Genomic DNA, 13,415 nt, shown 5'->3' on the forward strand with positions numbered 1-13,415 from the left:
CGAAACAGAAAAATTGCCCGATCGCTGTCACAAAATGTCACTTTGACGAAGGAGCATACACTCTAATTTTTGGGTTAACGACTTGGATTCATTGGGTTGGGTACATACTAAATAACACTGACAGTGTTCAGCAACGCCTACTAATCGTGTGTTGCACCCGTCTACATCAATTTCTGGTTGATTCCCGCGCTCCATTCGTGTCCTCACCCGATGGACGATGGTCGAGGAAAACCAAGCATTGAGAGATCAGATGAGAAGGGAAGGACGCAACATTTTCACTTCCCGCCGCAGCTCGCAGCATTCTGGCTGCTGCTCCAGTCACTCACAAATACGCCGAACGGAAACTATCGCAATCTGTCATCTTTTCGTCGATTGGGAAAAATCTGCGCGCCCCACTCACAGTGTGTTCGCTTGCTGGTGGGGTGCAACGATGCGCGATGGCCGTAGGAAAGAGTCGTTAAAAAGTGTATAATTTATGATTTTAGATCGTGGCGGTGGCCGCCCCTCGTGGCCGGGAACCAGCGCGTCGAAAGGAAATCAGATCGGTTTGAATTCGTCTTCGGCTGGAATAGGCTCAGCCGAACCGCGGGGAACGACGTTCAGACGGATGGTTTCGGCTTACTTTGGTTGTCGTCGACGTCGAGACCACCGGCGTCGTTAAGTGAAAAATAGTCATTTGGCGGGGTGTTTCCTGCTCCACAATAGACCTGTCGGATTTTTTCAGCCGTTCTACCTTGCACGGATAGTTTAGATAAGCTCTACCTGAAGGAATACTGAGACTCTGCTGCATATCTTAGATCGAATAACAGCCACTTGATCAATACCCTAATAGCAGCTTTCAAACGAGTCCAAACAAGTTGCATTCGGTTCAGTCATCTTCAAAAATAAAGCATGAGCGATGAGAAAATATTCATTTTTTTCTATTAGGTAAATTTTCCCTTAAGTGAAATCATTTGAGATCGAACTGGACCAGATGGAATTAACCAAAATATTCGGCGTTTAGTCCGAATTGTCTATTGCAATTGTAATACACGGAAATAAAATGAAATCTTTGTTTACTGAAGGCTTAATAATTCATAAATTTCACTGTTTTGCTTTTGCCGGATTTTGGTAATAACTGATATTTATCAAATTTGAGATTGTCGAGACTCTGCAATTTTATCTTTTGCCGAGATGATTACCGAGTACTCGGTGGTGCCAATCTCGGCAATTATTTTACCGAGATTCAACGAAAAAAATAAGTGTGTAGAGCTCTGTGATCTGTGAAAGGATTTACAGAATCTAACCATCAATTACATTGAATGTAGACTCAAACATGTATTGCAACAAAGCAAGAGCGTTTCGATATTAAGGTTTTCTAGCTTTTTCTGTCTAAACAAGACATACGGGCAAACAATACCAAAGGCCTTAGTATATTAGAATGAAACGAGCAGCAGTATTGTGCCGAGGTACTTTATTGGGAGAACACTTTCCAACGGCGATTTGCATTTCCCATTTGCGGCAGTGGAAGTCGTCAGAGCTTGATAGGGGCGCTGTGTTTGAAAATACCCTTGCGCAGTTAAGTTATCCGAAGTTTGGATCGGAATTCATTGTGATTCATGGATTCCGAATTAACTGCACCTACTGATTTCGCCTGGAATCCATTGTTTCATCTTATTTGGAATCCAATCGGAAATCTCAATGAATTCCGAGTCCAAATTCGGACCGCCTCAGACACAATTCAAGGCACTTTTCAGTGCCACAGAGGGGAATACTTTAAAATTTCTCCATTTTGAAACAAAAGAATCAAATTTCTCAAAAAGATAGTTTTGAAAAAAGTTTGCGTCGTCACTAACACATTGAATTCCGACGGGCTGCACAATGCAAAAATAAAAGCATTATACCAGTGTGGTACCGCGCAAAAATATATTTTCTAATGAATATTTTGTACTCGTTGATTTTCGAATGAACAGATATAAATCAACAATCAATCGTATTAAAATGGTTTAACCTAAACCGGCTGCTCGGCCATCCATGGAAGTTGACCATCAATGTTAACTTCCCTCTCTGAGCAGCCTAGATAGCCGTGTAGTGTCGGTAGCGGTTTCCCAACTGGCTAAGAATAACGCTACGGTCCACCTGTACCGTTGGTATAAGTCCACCAAACAGGTAAGCCGTGTGGCATCCGGCGGAACTATTTTTTACCAAGAATTGATCCACTGGTTTCCTGTTCCATGTCGTAAAAGGCCACAAAAATAGGAACTTCTAAGTCAAGGTGTATTTCCGTGCCGATGGCTGAATGGCTGCAGGAGGGTAAACATTGCAGTCGTAAACGGAATATCCTGGGTTTTTTCTTCAAGGTGGTGTACTATCCCCACTTTTATGGAACCTAGTCGCTGATGGTTTGTTAAGGAAACGTAATAACCTTGGATTTCCGACTTATGGTTTTGCCGACGATTATCATATATTGATGACCGGTATAAGCATTAACACTCTCTTGATTTAATGCAGCAAGCCCTGCGATCTGTTGAACAATGGTGTTGTCAGGTTGGATTATCTGTAAATCCGGGCAAAACATCAATGGTGCTTTTCACTCATCGTAGGATAATTACAGGAGCTCGTCCGTTGCAGTTCTTTGGTTCAGAGGTCATTGTGGTCGATCAAGTTGAATACGTCGGGGTTATTCTTGACTCAAAACTGAATTGGTCTGCTCACATTGACTTCAGGATTGAAAGAGCCTGCATGGCTTTCGGCCAATGCAGACGAGCTTTTGGAAAGTCATGGGGACTCAAACCCATATATATTCATTGGATCTACACAACTATTGTTAGACCAATTTTGGCACGTGGATGTCTTGTATGGTGGCAGAAAGGAGAAGTCGCGACAGTTCAGTCAAAGCTAAATCATCTCCAAAGGATGGTCCTAATGGCGATGACAGGAGCATTCACGACAACTACTAATGCTGCTCTAGAGGCGCTACTGTGTATTAAACCACTACATGTGTTCCTAAAACAAGAAGCATTATCTTGTGCATACCGTCTTAGGGTTACAGGGCTTTGGAACAGTAACCCATTAGATTATGCTACCAGCCACACTCGCTTGTGGTCTCAAATGGTTACGTGGGATGAGTATTTACTCGCTCCTAGTGACCTAACTCTCACATGCAGTTTTCCTTTTAAAACATTCAATGTGAGCTATCCTCTTCGTGAGGAATGGTTGTCTGGTTGTCTGGAACGACAACTTGATGAACACATAGTTTGTTTTACGGATGGTTCTCTGTTGAATGGTCGTGCTGGTGCTGGTGTCTACTGTCGTGAAATGAGGCTGGAGCAGTCTCATTCACTTGGTAGATACTGTACTGTGTTCCAAGCAGAAATCTACGCAATTCTGTGTGGAGTACAATCGGCACTTCAGCAGAGGATCTGTGGTAAACGTATTTATTTTTGTTCCGACAGTCAGGCAGCCTTAAAAGCACTCAGTTCGAATGACTCACGGTCGAATCTAGTGATCACATGTCGAACTCAAATTGAAGACCTCAGCATTTCGAATGCTGTTTACTTCTTATGGGTACCCGGCCATTCTGGTATTACTGGAAATGAATGGGCTGATGAGTTGGCTAGAGCTGGTGCAACGAATGATTTCGTTGGTCCTGAACCAGCTTTACCACTTTCAACTAGTTGGATAAAGCACAAGATACGTTCTTGGGCTGCATCCAAACATACCAGCTACTAGCGCAGCTTGCAAACTTGCGCTCAGACAAAAGCATTTCTACCAGATTTAAATCTGAAAATGTCAAAGTGTCTACTGCATTTCTCCAAATATCATTGAAGTATTCTGGTCAGAGCTCTGACTGGACATTGCAAACTCAATTATCGCATGGCTACTATTCAACGTGCTGAGTATTATTCGTGTGATTTGTGTAAATGCGATTATGGTACTTCATATCATGGTTGAGTCTGTGTATGCGGAGCTAAAATTGAAGGATATTCTCTCGTTTCTCACCCAATGTGGTAAGGAGCTATAGTCAGAAGGGTTCATCGTTCTTCCTGGAGTGAATGAATCCCTTCTGTATTCACCTTAAATAGGGTTTAGCAGATTGTTTGGCATCCTTTGGGGGGTACCGAATTTACTTCTGCTCGTACATACTGCGAGTCGTTCTGCATTCTTCCGAGAGTGCAGAATGGTGTCGCTTTTGTAAGATCTCTAAATCCTCTCGGGGGTTGGAGGTTTTATTAACAGCAGACTGTTCGGGACCTCGTAGAGGTTCAGAATTTCCTTCTGCTTCCACTAAATGTGATCCTCAGCAGATTGTTCAGCATCCCTTAGGGGTGCAGAATTTACTTCTGCTTTTATGTGTTTTTGTGTCGTCATTTTTTCCCATCCTCCTAGTCCAACCCTTACCATTTCCTTTCAAACCTTCCCTCTTATATATCGGGAAAATGATGCTAAAAACATATTGATGGCAAGGCACAAATCTCCAAATATCAAGGGGAACGTGCCATTTGAGCCAATTTGTTCTGATTCCTGATTCCTGAACCTAAATGTGGATAATAAGCGCGCTTAGGTTTTTCATTATCAGCACAAAATAATTCGAGTATGGCAGTTGATAGCAACAAGACTTTTTATTGCTCCGGTGGTAACTATCAATTATTTGAATCCAACTTGTCGTTTCAAGCATCATCGACAACATAAAAGAAACTATTCAGAACCACCATTATCATGAAAAATTATTTCTTATGGTTTCATATTAGATATTAAACTTATTGTTGTTATATTTCTTTTATTTAGCCCAAAGTTTAACTTGTATTTGTTGTTCGTCGGAGTTGATACCGTGCTTTAAAGACTGTCCCAGAAAGTATGGACGCAAACAAAAACCGCTGCCATTTCGCAATTGTTCAGAATCTGCGTCCTGTTGTTTACACTCTTCTCTAACCACTTGTGAAGTTGTTTATTCGTTTCCATTAGTTTGTTTCGAAATGCGTGGACTTTCAGCAGACCAACGTCGAAAAATTGTGTACAAACGGTGCACAGAACGCGGACTGTCACTGAGAAAGATAGCAAAAATGAAAGGAGTAAGTGAAAAAGCCGTGCGAAATGCAATCGGGAAATCCGGTGAGGATAACACCTTTGAGGATAAACCGAAAACGGGTCGAAAAAAAGGTCCTGCTAAAACTCAGTTGGATAAACGTAAACTGAAGGCGTTCGAGCAAAAGAAGGAGGTTTCAGTTCGGGATGTGACCAAAAAAGTGGGAAGTCAAATGTTCTTCGTGCTAAAGAACGTTTGAATCTTCGAACCTATAAGAAGCAGAAACAACCAAAACGTAGTCCGAAACAAGAAGCATCGATCAGGCCGAGGGTTCGAAAGCTGTACAATACGATTCTTGCTGGAAATTTGAACTGCATAATCATGGACGACGAAACCTGCGTGAAACTCGATTACAAATCCTTGCCGGGACTACAATATTACACGGTGCGAGTAGGGCAAGTGTTAAACCAGTCCGAGACATCGATTGAAGTCGAAAAATTCGGTAAGAAAGCTATGGTCTGGCAAGCAATTTGTAGCTGCGGTAAGATTTCGAAACTTTTCATCACCACTGCTTCAAAGAACAGCGAAATATACATCAAGGAATGTTTACAAAAACGACTTCTATCCATGATTCGAAGCCACAAGGATCCTGTTGTCTTCTGGCCAGATCTTGCTTCTTGCCACTACTCGAAATCAATGGTAGAATGGTATACTACCAAAACTGTCACTTTCGTCCCAAAAGACATGAATCCACCAAATTTCCTACAACTTCGACCAATTGAGGATTTTTGGGCATTAACGAATCAGCTATTAACGAGGTAGTCGAAACCATTCAACAGTTCGAAAAAGATTGGAAAAAAGTGTCAAAACTTGTCGCCAAGAAGTCTGTACGGAATTTAATGATGAACGTTCGCAAGAAGGTGTGCCAGCTAGTCTACAATGGCTAAGTAGCAAATGTTGTTGTAGTCTAATATTGTCAGTTTATCGAATAAAATTTGAATATCTAACACTGTATCTAACGTGCGTGTGTTTTACAGGTATTAATTTTCCACCGTAACTGATTTCTTTAATACATTTTCTGGTCGGACAATAAGAACGATCAAATATTACTTACGAATCGCCATCAAAATTAATTCGAGAGAACTTACGCATTTGCACTTATAACTTGCTACATGTATGATGACAAAATGTGAAAATCTCGGTACAGACCGATTTTGTGAAATAATAATATTTTACGATTACGTATAAAAAAATTCTCCAAAAAGAGAAACGTTTCTGTCTCATGGGATAGATAAATAAACTGAGCCTAAAATAGATGTTTTGTGAAGTTCAATTTAAAAAATTTCTCTCTCTATACTTTGCCGTGTTCTTAAGATCCTTACCACATCATGATTACTCAGGCCCGAGTATTGCAGAAAACACATGTATATCAAGCCTTCAGTCATATGTAATTATTTACCGTCCAATAAAATCACAAATCCTATAAATTTTTTGGTTTCTTAGTTTTTTAAAAACAGATGATTATAGTCAAATTTGAGTGAATGTTATACCCACTGCAAAACTTTATTTACCTAAATCGAAATAATAAACAGTGCCCATGGATACACAGCTGTTTAAAAAATGTAGGACTTCAGCGTTGTCAGTTGTACAGACAATTCATGTAAGTAAATGTCACGCTGACAGTGTACGTTGACAGTGTACCAAAAAAGCAAAGTCCTGGCATTACATTCCTTTTGTGGAATTTGGCCTTTCTGTTTCAACAGACTTCGCAGCCGATTCTTAGTGTACAGAATATCATTGCATGGCTAGTACTATGGGTCCTACTGACACTAATACCGTTTTCGTTTTTGAACCTAGACACGGGCGACTCTGACTCCGAGTAAAACGAACACGTGGTACGCGCCCTAAACAACAACTCATGAAAAAAAGAAAAAATAAACAAACTTGCAGGTATGCGTGGTGCGACCCGAGAAAATTTTCAGAGCGAAACTACGCGATTGGAGTCCGATCTAGAGCGACCTCAGGTTGCTAAAACAAACATATCAAACGTTGATTGGGCGACTCTGGGTCAGCTTTCGGGCTGCTCTGATCAATAAACGAAAACGGTATAAGAATCCTTCCAGGTCGGGGCTCGAACATACGACAACTGGCTTGTAAGACCAGCGTCCTATGCATTGAACCGCCAACCCGGACGACAGTGTACCACAAATCTTAAAACGTGTCCTCAAAAAATTATTGGAGAACTCCGTATTATAAATTGTGTTTGGTTTCAAGTACAACACACAGCGAAGCGTAAGCCTCCATCATTTTAAACTACAACGCGCGTAAGCGGCCGTAAATTTCTAATGATCGATATTTTCAATCAAACAGTTCAATCAATCGCCATGCTTTCGAATGTGCGATTGCACGAAAGTCTCCTTCGATTGATCTTCTACACGCGGTTTTTACCTTTCTCATATAGAAAGACTATACTATCACTGTGAAAACCGACTTTTGAACCGAGGCCTGGAGGGCCGAATGTCATATACCATTTGACTCAGCTCGACGAACTGAGAAAATGTCTTTGCGTGTATGACACTCGATTTTTTCAGGGAAGGATGGACCGATTTTCACAAACTCAGATTCAAATGAAAGGTTTTACACAGATAAAAATATTTTTCGAATTTACATTTATTTTCATGCACATATATGGAGCAGGCAATTGAACGGAAAGTTACAGCGCAAAAGTAAGCGGTTTGTAAAAATTCAGTCTTGTTCAATGAAAAACTAAATAAATCTTAATGTAATTTTACATCAATCATGGTTTTAAATCAGTTTTTCGTTTCAACTGATGTCTATTTCATAGTACCATCGGTTTACATGTCGTGTAAGTTTCATGTTTTTCTTTCTGTGTATGGTCGTATAGCTTGCTATTGAATTTCATTTGGATTCGACTTCCAGTTTCCAAGAGTTACAGGGTAATATGTGAAAATTAGAGAAAAATGTGTATTCAATTTTCTCGGAAACGGCTTAACCGACAAACTAGGATTCAAATGAATCTGATTTCCGGTTCCGGAACAAAAGCGTGATAAATGGAAAATTACCAATTTCATGAGTATTTTTTCACGAACAGTGTTGAAAACAGGTACAAACTCCATAAAACTGGCTAATAAATTCTTCTAGTTTGCAGAACTTGATTGGACACTACTGGACCACCTTTTCCTGCTCCGGAAGCACCGAAGGTAGTGAAGAAAAACCTATTTTAATCCACCTAGTGGTGTAATGATGCCTTTCTCATTTTCATTTTCTTCTGTATATTACAGCAGGAATTCCCCGAAATACTACAATCTAAAAGAGTTCAAAAAATAGTTTTGAAGATTTCTGTTGCATAATACTACTACATTGATGCACTACATTTGAATTTAAGCTAGTGAAAATCTATTCAATCTTATGTGCGAAAGTGAAGTGAGCACCATTTTATCGTATTTGATTATTATTGCCGGTACTTCCGGAACCGAAAGCTGGATATCGGCATAGTGACATTCGGTTCATTCAACCATTAGTGTATGAACTACACATTTAATTACGGTTCTCTATGACGATTTGAATGTGGGAAAAAATGTAGTCGGACTTGAATAAAATTTAGCAAATCACTTATGGGACTATCAATGGTTTATTTGGTTACAGAGTTTAGAGAAAATCGCTAGTCAATATAAAAAGGTAGCAACAAATTATTCTTGAAATTGACGTTTTCATGCTGAGCACCGTATCTCCGAAACCAGCGGTTTGATCCGAATGAAAATTGGGATATTCTTATGACATCTTAAGAACTTCCATCTCCAAGAAAAGCGGGTGACATTATTCTCAAATTTTTTGTGCTTTATTTCAAATTTTTGGTGCAATTCCGGAACCTGTAATTCCGGAACCGGAAGCTGGATCCTAATGAAATTCCGGAACTTTGTATAAGACCTTTTATATCAATCTAAGTTTGTGAAAATCGGTTCTGCCATCTCCGAAAAAAAATGAGTGACATTATATTCACATTTTTAGTGCACTATTTCCATATTTTTGATGCATATCAGCCTGTAATTCCGAAAGCGGAAGTCGGATCCAAATAAAATTCCGGAACTTTGTTGGAACCATGAGACCTTTAACTTGAATTTAAGTTTGTGAAACTCGGTTCTACCATCTTCGAGGAAATTAAGTGATATTAATTTCACATTTTTAGTGCATATCATCCTGTAATTCCGGAACCAGAATTCCGATCTAGATGATATTCAGGAACTTTGTATGGAACTATGAGACCTTTGATTTGAATCTAAGTTTGTGAAAATCGGTTCAGCCATCTCTGAGAAAAGTGAGTGACATTATTTTCACCATGTTTGGTACATATCACCCTGTAATTCCGGAACCGGAAGTCGGATTCAAATGAAATTTGGGAACTTTGTATGGGACTGCGAGACCTTTCATTTGAATCTAAGTTTGTGGAAATCGATTCAGCCTTCGGGGAACGTGCCATTTGAGCCAATTTGTTCTGATAAATGGATAAATGCATGCAGAACTAGTTCTTTTGAAAGAATGAATGAGCTGTAGTTCGTTTTTCGAGAACGGTAGTTCCTCTGTGCAAATTCAAATTCGTGGAACTTTTTTTTTTGCTCGCACAACCTGTTGTCGAGAACGGTAGTTCTCTAATAAGAAAGCTTTATCACGAAACCTCCATTCTAATTTGTGGAACCTTTTGTTTTGCTCGCTTAACCTACCGAACCTAAGTTCTAGTTCAGTCTTTGAACAAACAAACACATATAAAAAGAACGAACGAACGGCTCTGGAGAACTAGTTCTTTCGACAGAACTCTGCATTACTGAACGGTTCTTTGAAATGAGCTATTTTACCCATCTCTGTCCGAACCCAAGTTTTGTAATTTTAGGAATGATTGTATAAACACCAGGATGGTGTATTTTCAAAGCCAGATACAGGAAATTTGATCATGTTTATTAACCCCGTAGAACCAACCAACATTGGAACAAAAGATTACATGCAATTTGGGTTAATTCTACTTTTTTGCTGCACATGAAATTATTACAATTGTAAGAGTAGATGAAAGTATTTTAATTACAAAAGCGCTACGTTTGATTGTGAGGTGCAATTGTAATCTATCTATAATCTATAACTATATATAAAAATGGATGTAAATTTGTATGTTTGTAACGCGATAACTTCGGAACTACTGAACGGATTGCTACCAAACTTGGCACAGGTACTTCTTGTATTTCAGAGATGGTTTAGGAAGTATATTTATATGGGAGGGAGCGTAGCAAGTGTCATAAACAAGGGGGGGTCATGGAAAAATTCATATAACTTGACAAGAATCGATACGTTTTGAAGACCGTAGAACCATTTTGCATACCTTAGATATGACTATATGGGGGGTGGATGTAACATAGCAAGTGCCTTTAAACAAGGGGGTGTAATGTTTAAAACGGCATAATTCCGGAACGACTGAACGGATTGCCACCAAACTTGGCACAGATACTTCTTGCTCTTCTGAGATGATCATAAGGAAATTTTAATGGGGGAGAGAGCGTAGTAAGTGTTCTTAACGGGGGGAGGTCATGAAAAAATTTGTCTAATTTGACGAGAATCCATACTTTTTTGAGACCATAAAAACATTTAGCATATATAAGATATTATTCTATGGGGGGTGGATGTAGCAAGTGCCTTCAAAAAGGGGTGTGTAATATTTCTAATGGCATAACTTCGGAATTACTGAACGGATTGTTATCAAACTTGGCACATATACTTCTTGCTCTTCAGAGATGGTCATATACGTATTTTTATAGGGGGAAGGAGCATAGCAAGTGTCATTAACAAAGAGGGGTCATGAAAAAATTTATATAACTTGATGAATGGGGGATAAATGCAGCAAGTGCCTTTAAAAAGAGGGGTGTAATGTTTGTAATGGCATAACTTCGAAACTACTTAACGGATTGCTATCAAACCTGACACATGTACTTTTTTTTGTTTCGATTATAGAGGTTTTAACCTTAAGGTCATTCGACTCTTCGGGCCAGAAAAACTTTCTGACCCTATGTGCGGGGTTGGGAATCGAACCCAGGAGGGCTGCGGCAAGTGTCCTTAACATAGGTGGTCATTAAAAATATGATCTAATTTGACGAGAATCGGTACTTTTTGAGTACACTTTTCGCACAACTGAGATATGATTATAAGGATATTCTGTGGGGAGAGGGTGTAGTAAGTGCCTCTAGAAAGGAGTGTAATGTTTGTTACGGCATAACTCCGGAACTATTGCACGAATTGCTATAAAATTTGGTACAGTTATTTCTTGCTCTTCAGAAATAGTCACAAAGATTTTTTTTATAGGAGAGGAAGCGTAGCAAGTATCATTAACAGGGAGGGCTATGAAAAAAATCATAAAATTTGACAAGAATCGATAATTTCTGAAGATCACGCAAACATTTTCCATACCTTAGATATGATATATATGGGGAGCGGATGTTGCAAGTGCATTTAAAAAGGGGGATGTAACGGCATAACTCCGACACTAATGAACGGATTACTATCACACTTGGCACAGCTGCTTTTTGCTCTTCAGAGATAGTTGTAAGGGTATTTTCATGGGGGAGAGAGCGTAGCAAGTATCCTTAACAGGGGTCTTGAACAATTTTATCTAATTTGACGAGAATCGATACTTTTTGAAGACCATAGATACTTTTTGCGCAACTTAGGGTATTCGTGTGGGATGGATGTAGTACGTCCCTCTAAAAAGGGGATGTAATGTTTGTAACGGCGCAACTCCGGAACTACTGAACGGATTGCTAACAAATTTGGCACAGATACTTCTTGCTCTTCAGAAATGATCATTAGGACATTTTCCGGGGGGAAAGTATGTAGGAAGTGTCCTTAACATGGGCGGGAGAGGGTCAATGACGAAATTTGAAGAGAACCAACATTTAGACTAGAAGGGGTTTTTGAAAATAAATTTTAATCTCCCATTTTTTTTAAAACAAGAGAGTGGCAAGAATTTCAAGGCCGTATTTTTCTTTTAATGATTTCAAAGGATCTGGTTCCATTTTGCCGGAAAATTCAAAGAACTAAGGGAAAATAATCTTTCTGTCTATGACCGAAACAAACTAAACGAATCGCCACCAAGTTTGGCACATGTACCAAAGGTGGGAATCGATATTTTTTTGAAAGCAAAAAGGAAGTTAAATTAAAATAGATTATATGGTTGTTTTGAGGGTGAGAGAGCGGAGTAAGTGCCTCGAACATGGAAAGTGTAAGAGAAAATTGATCGGGTTTAATAACAAATTGCTACTTCTTCACGAGTACAGTATATTTCTAGCAACTAAGTGAGGTTCACAAAAATATTCACAAGAGGGAAGGGGAATAAGTATTCTCAACAATAATCTGAATTGACGAAATCATACAATCAATGTTCATTTTATTATGCAAATTGAACAAACTGTCGACTCAAGGTAATATAAATAAGTTTGCAACAATATTTGTATTAACTGAATCGTTATTTCATAAGTTTTCCTCCTCGATGAACGGCCAAAATGGTTGAAGCCTTGGTAAAATAAATTATATAAAAACATTATTCTATAGTACGAATGTAGTTATGATGTTAAACAGCCTTTCGTTATAAAATAATCATTATCAGATGGAAAATTTTGAACAATTCATGATATCATAAAAAAATTTATAAAAAGGAGGGAGTAGCAAGTGATTATAGCCCTGGAAGCCAAAGGAATGTGACGAGGAAGTACGGAAGTGCATTACAAACACATATACATACGAAACTCGGAGGTTACTAAGAAGGTATTTATTGAAAGGTGTTTTAAATGTTCCTAACAAAAAGGTTCAAATATAAAACTGACCCAATTTGTCGAGAATACCATGAAAATTATGATTATTGTAAGATCTGAGATGGAACACTGATCATTCGCAAGCAACGCCGGGTAATTCAGCTAGTAATAAATATAGGACCAGTAGTTCTCGGTTAAAATGCATGCTAGGCATGACAATCTATTTACGAGTAATTTATAAAGTCCCCCAACGAATCCTATTATTCGTCACCGGAACAAGAATTTTCACTCATAAGACACCGTTTCTCTTCAAAGTGAAGTTTAATGGAGAAAAGTTTCGTTGAATCCGGAATAAACATGTTACTATATTTGCTTGACACAAGTCAATTCGAACCAGAACCGATCGCAGATATCTTTTTGTTTTAATTTCCGCAATAAAAAACACAGTATGTAAACGATTTAGAGTTAGATTTGTTTACATACCTTATCTTCAATAACTAGTAACCATGGTTATGTTATTCAAAATCAACAGTTTTTCGAACTGTGTTACCAGATTCACAGAATAAATATGCAAACTCATTTTGACATTTTGAGTTACTGAGAGG

This window comes from Malaya genurostris, chromosome 1 (assembly GCF_030247185.1).
Source record: "Malaya genurostris strain Urasoe2022 chromosome 1, Malgen_1.1, whole genome shotgun sequence".
Lineage (NCBI taxonomy): Eukaryota > Metazoa > Arthropoda > Insecta > Diptera > Culicidae > Malaya > Malaya genurostris.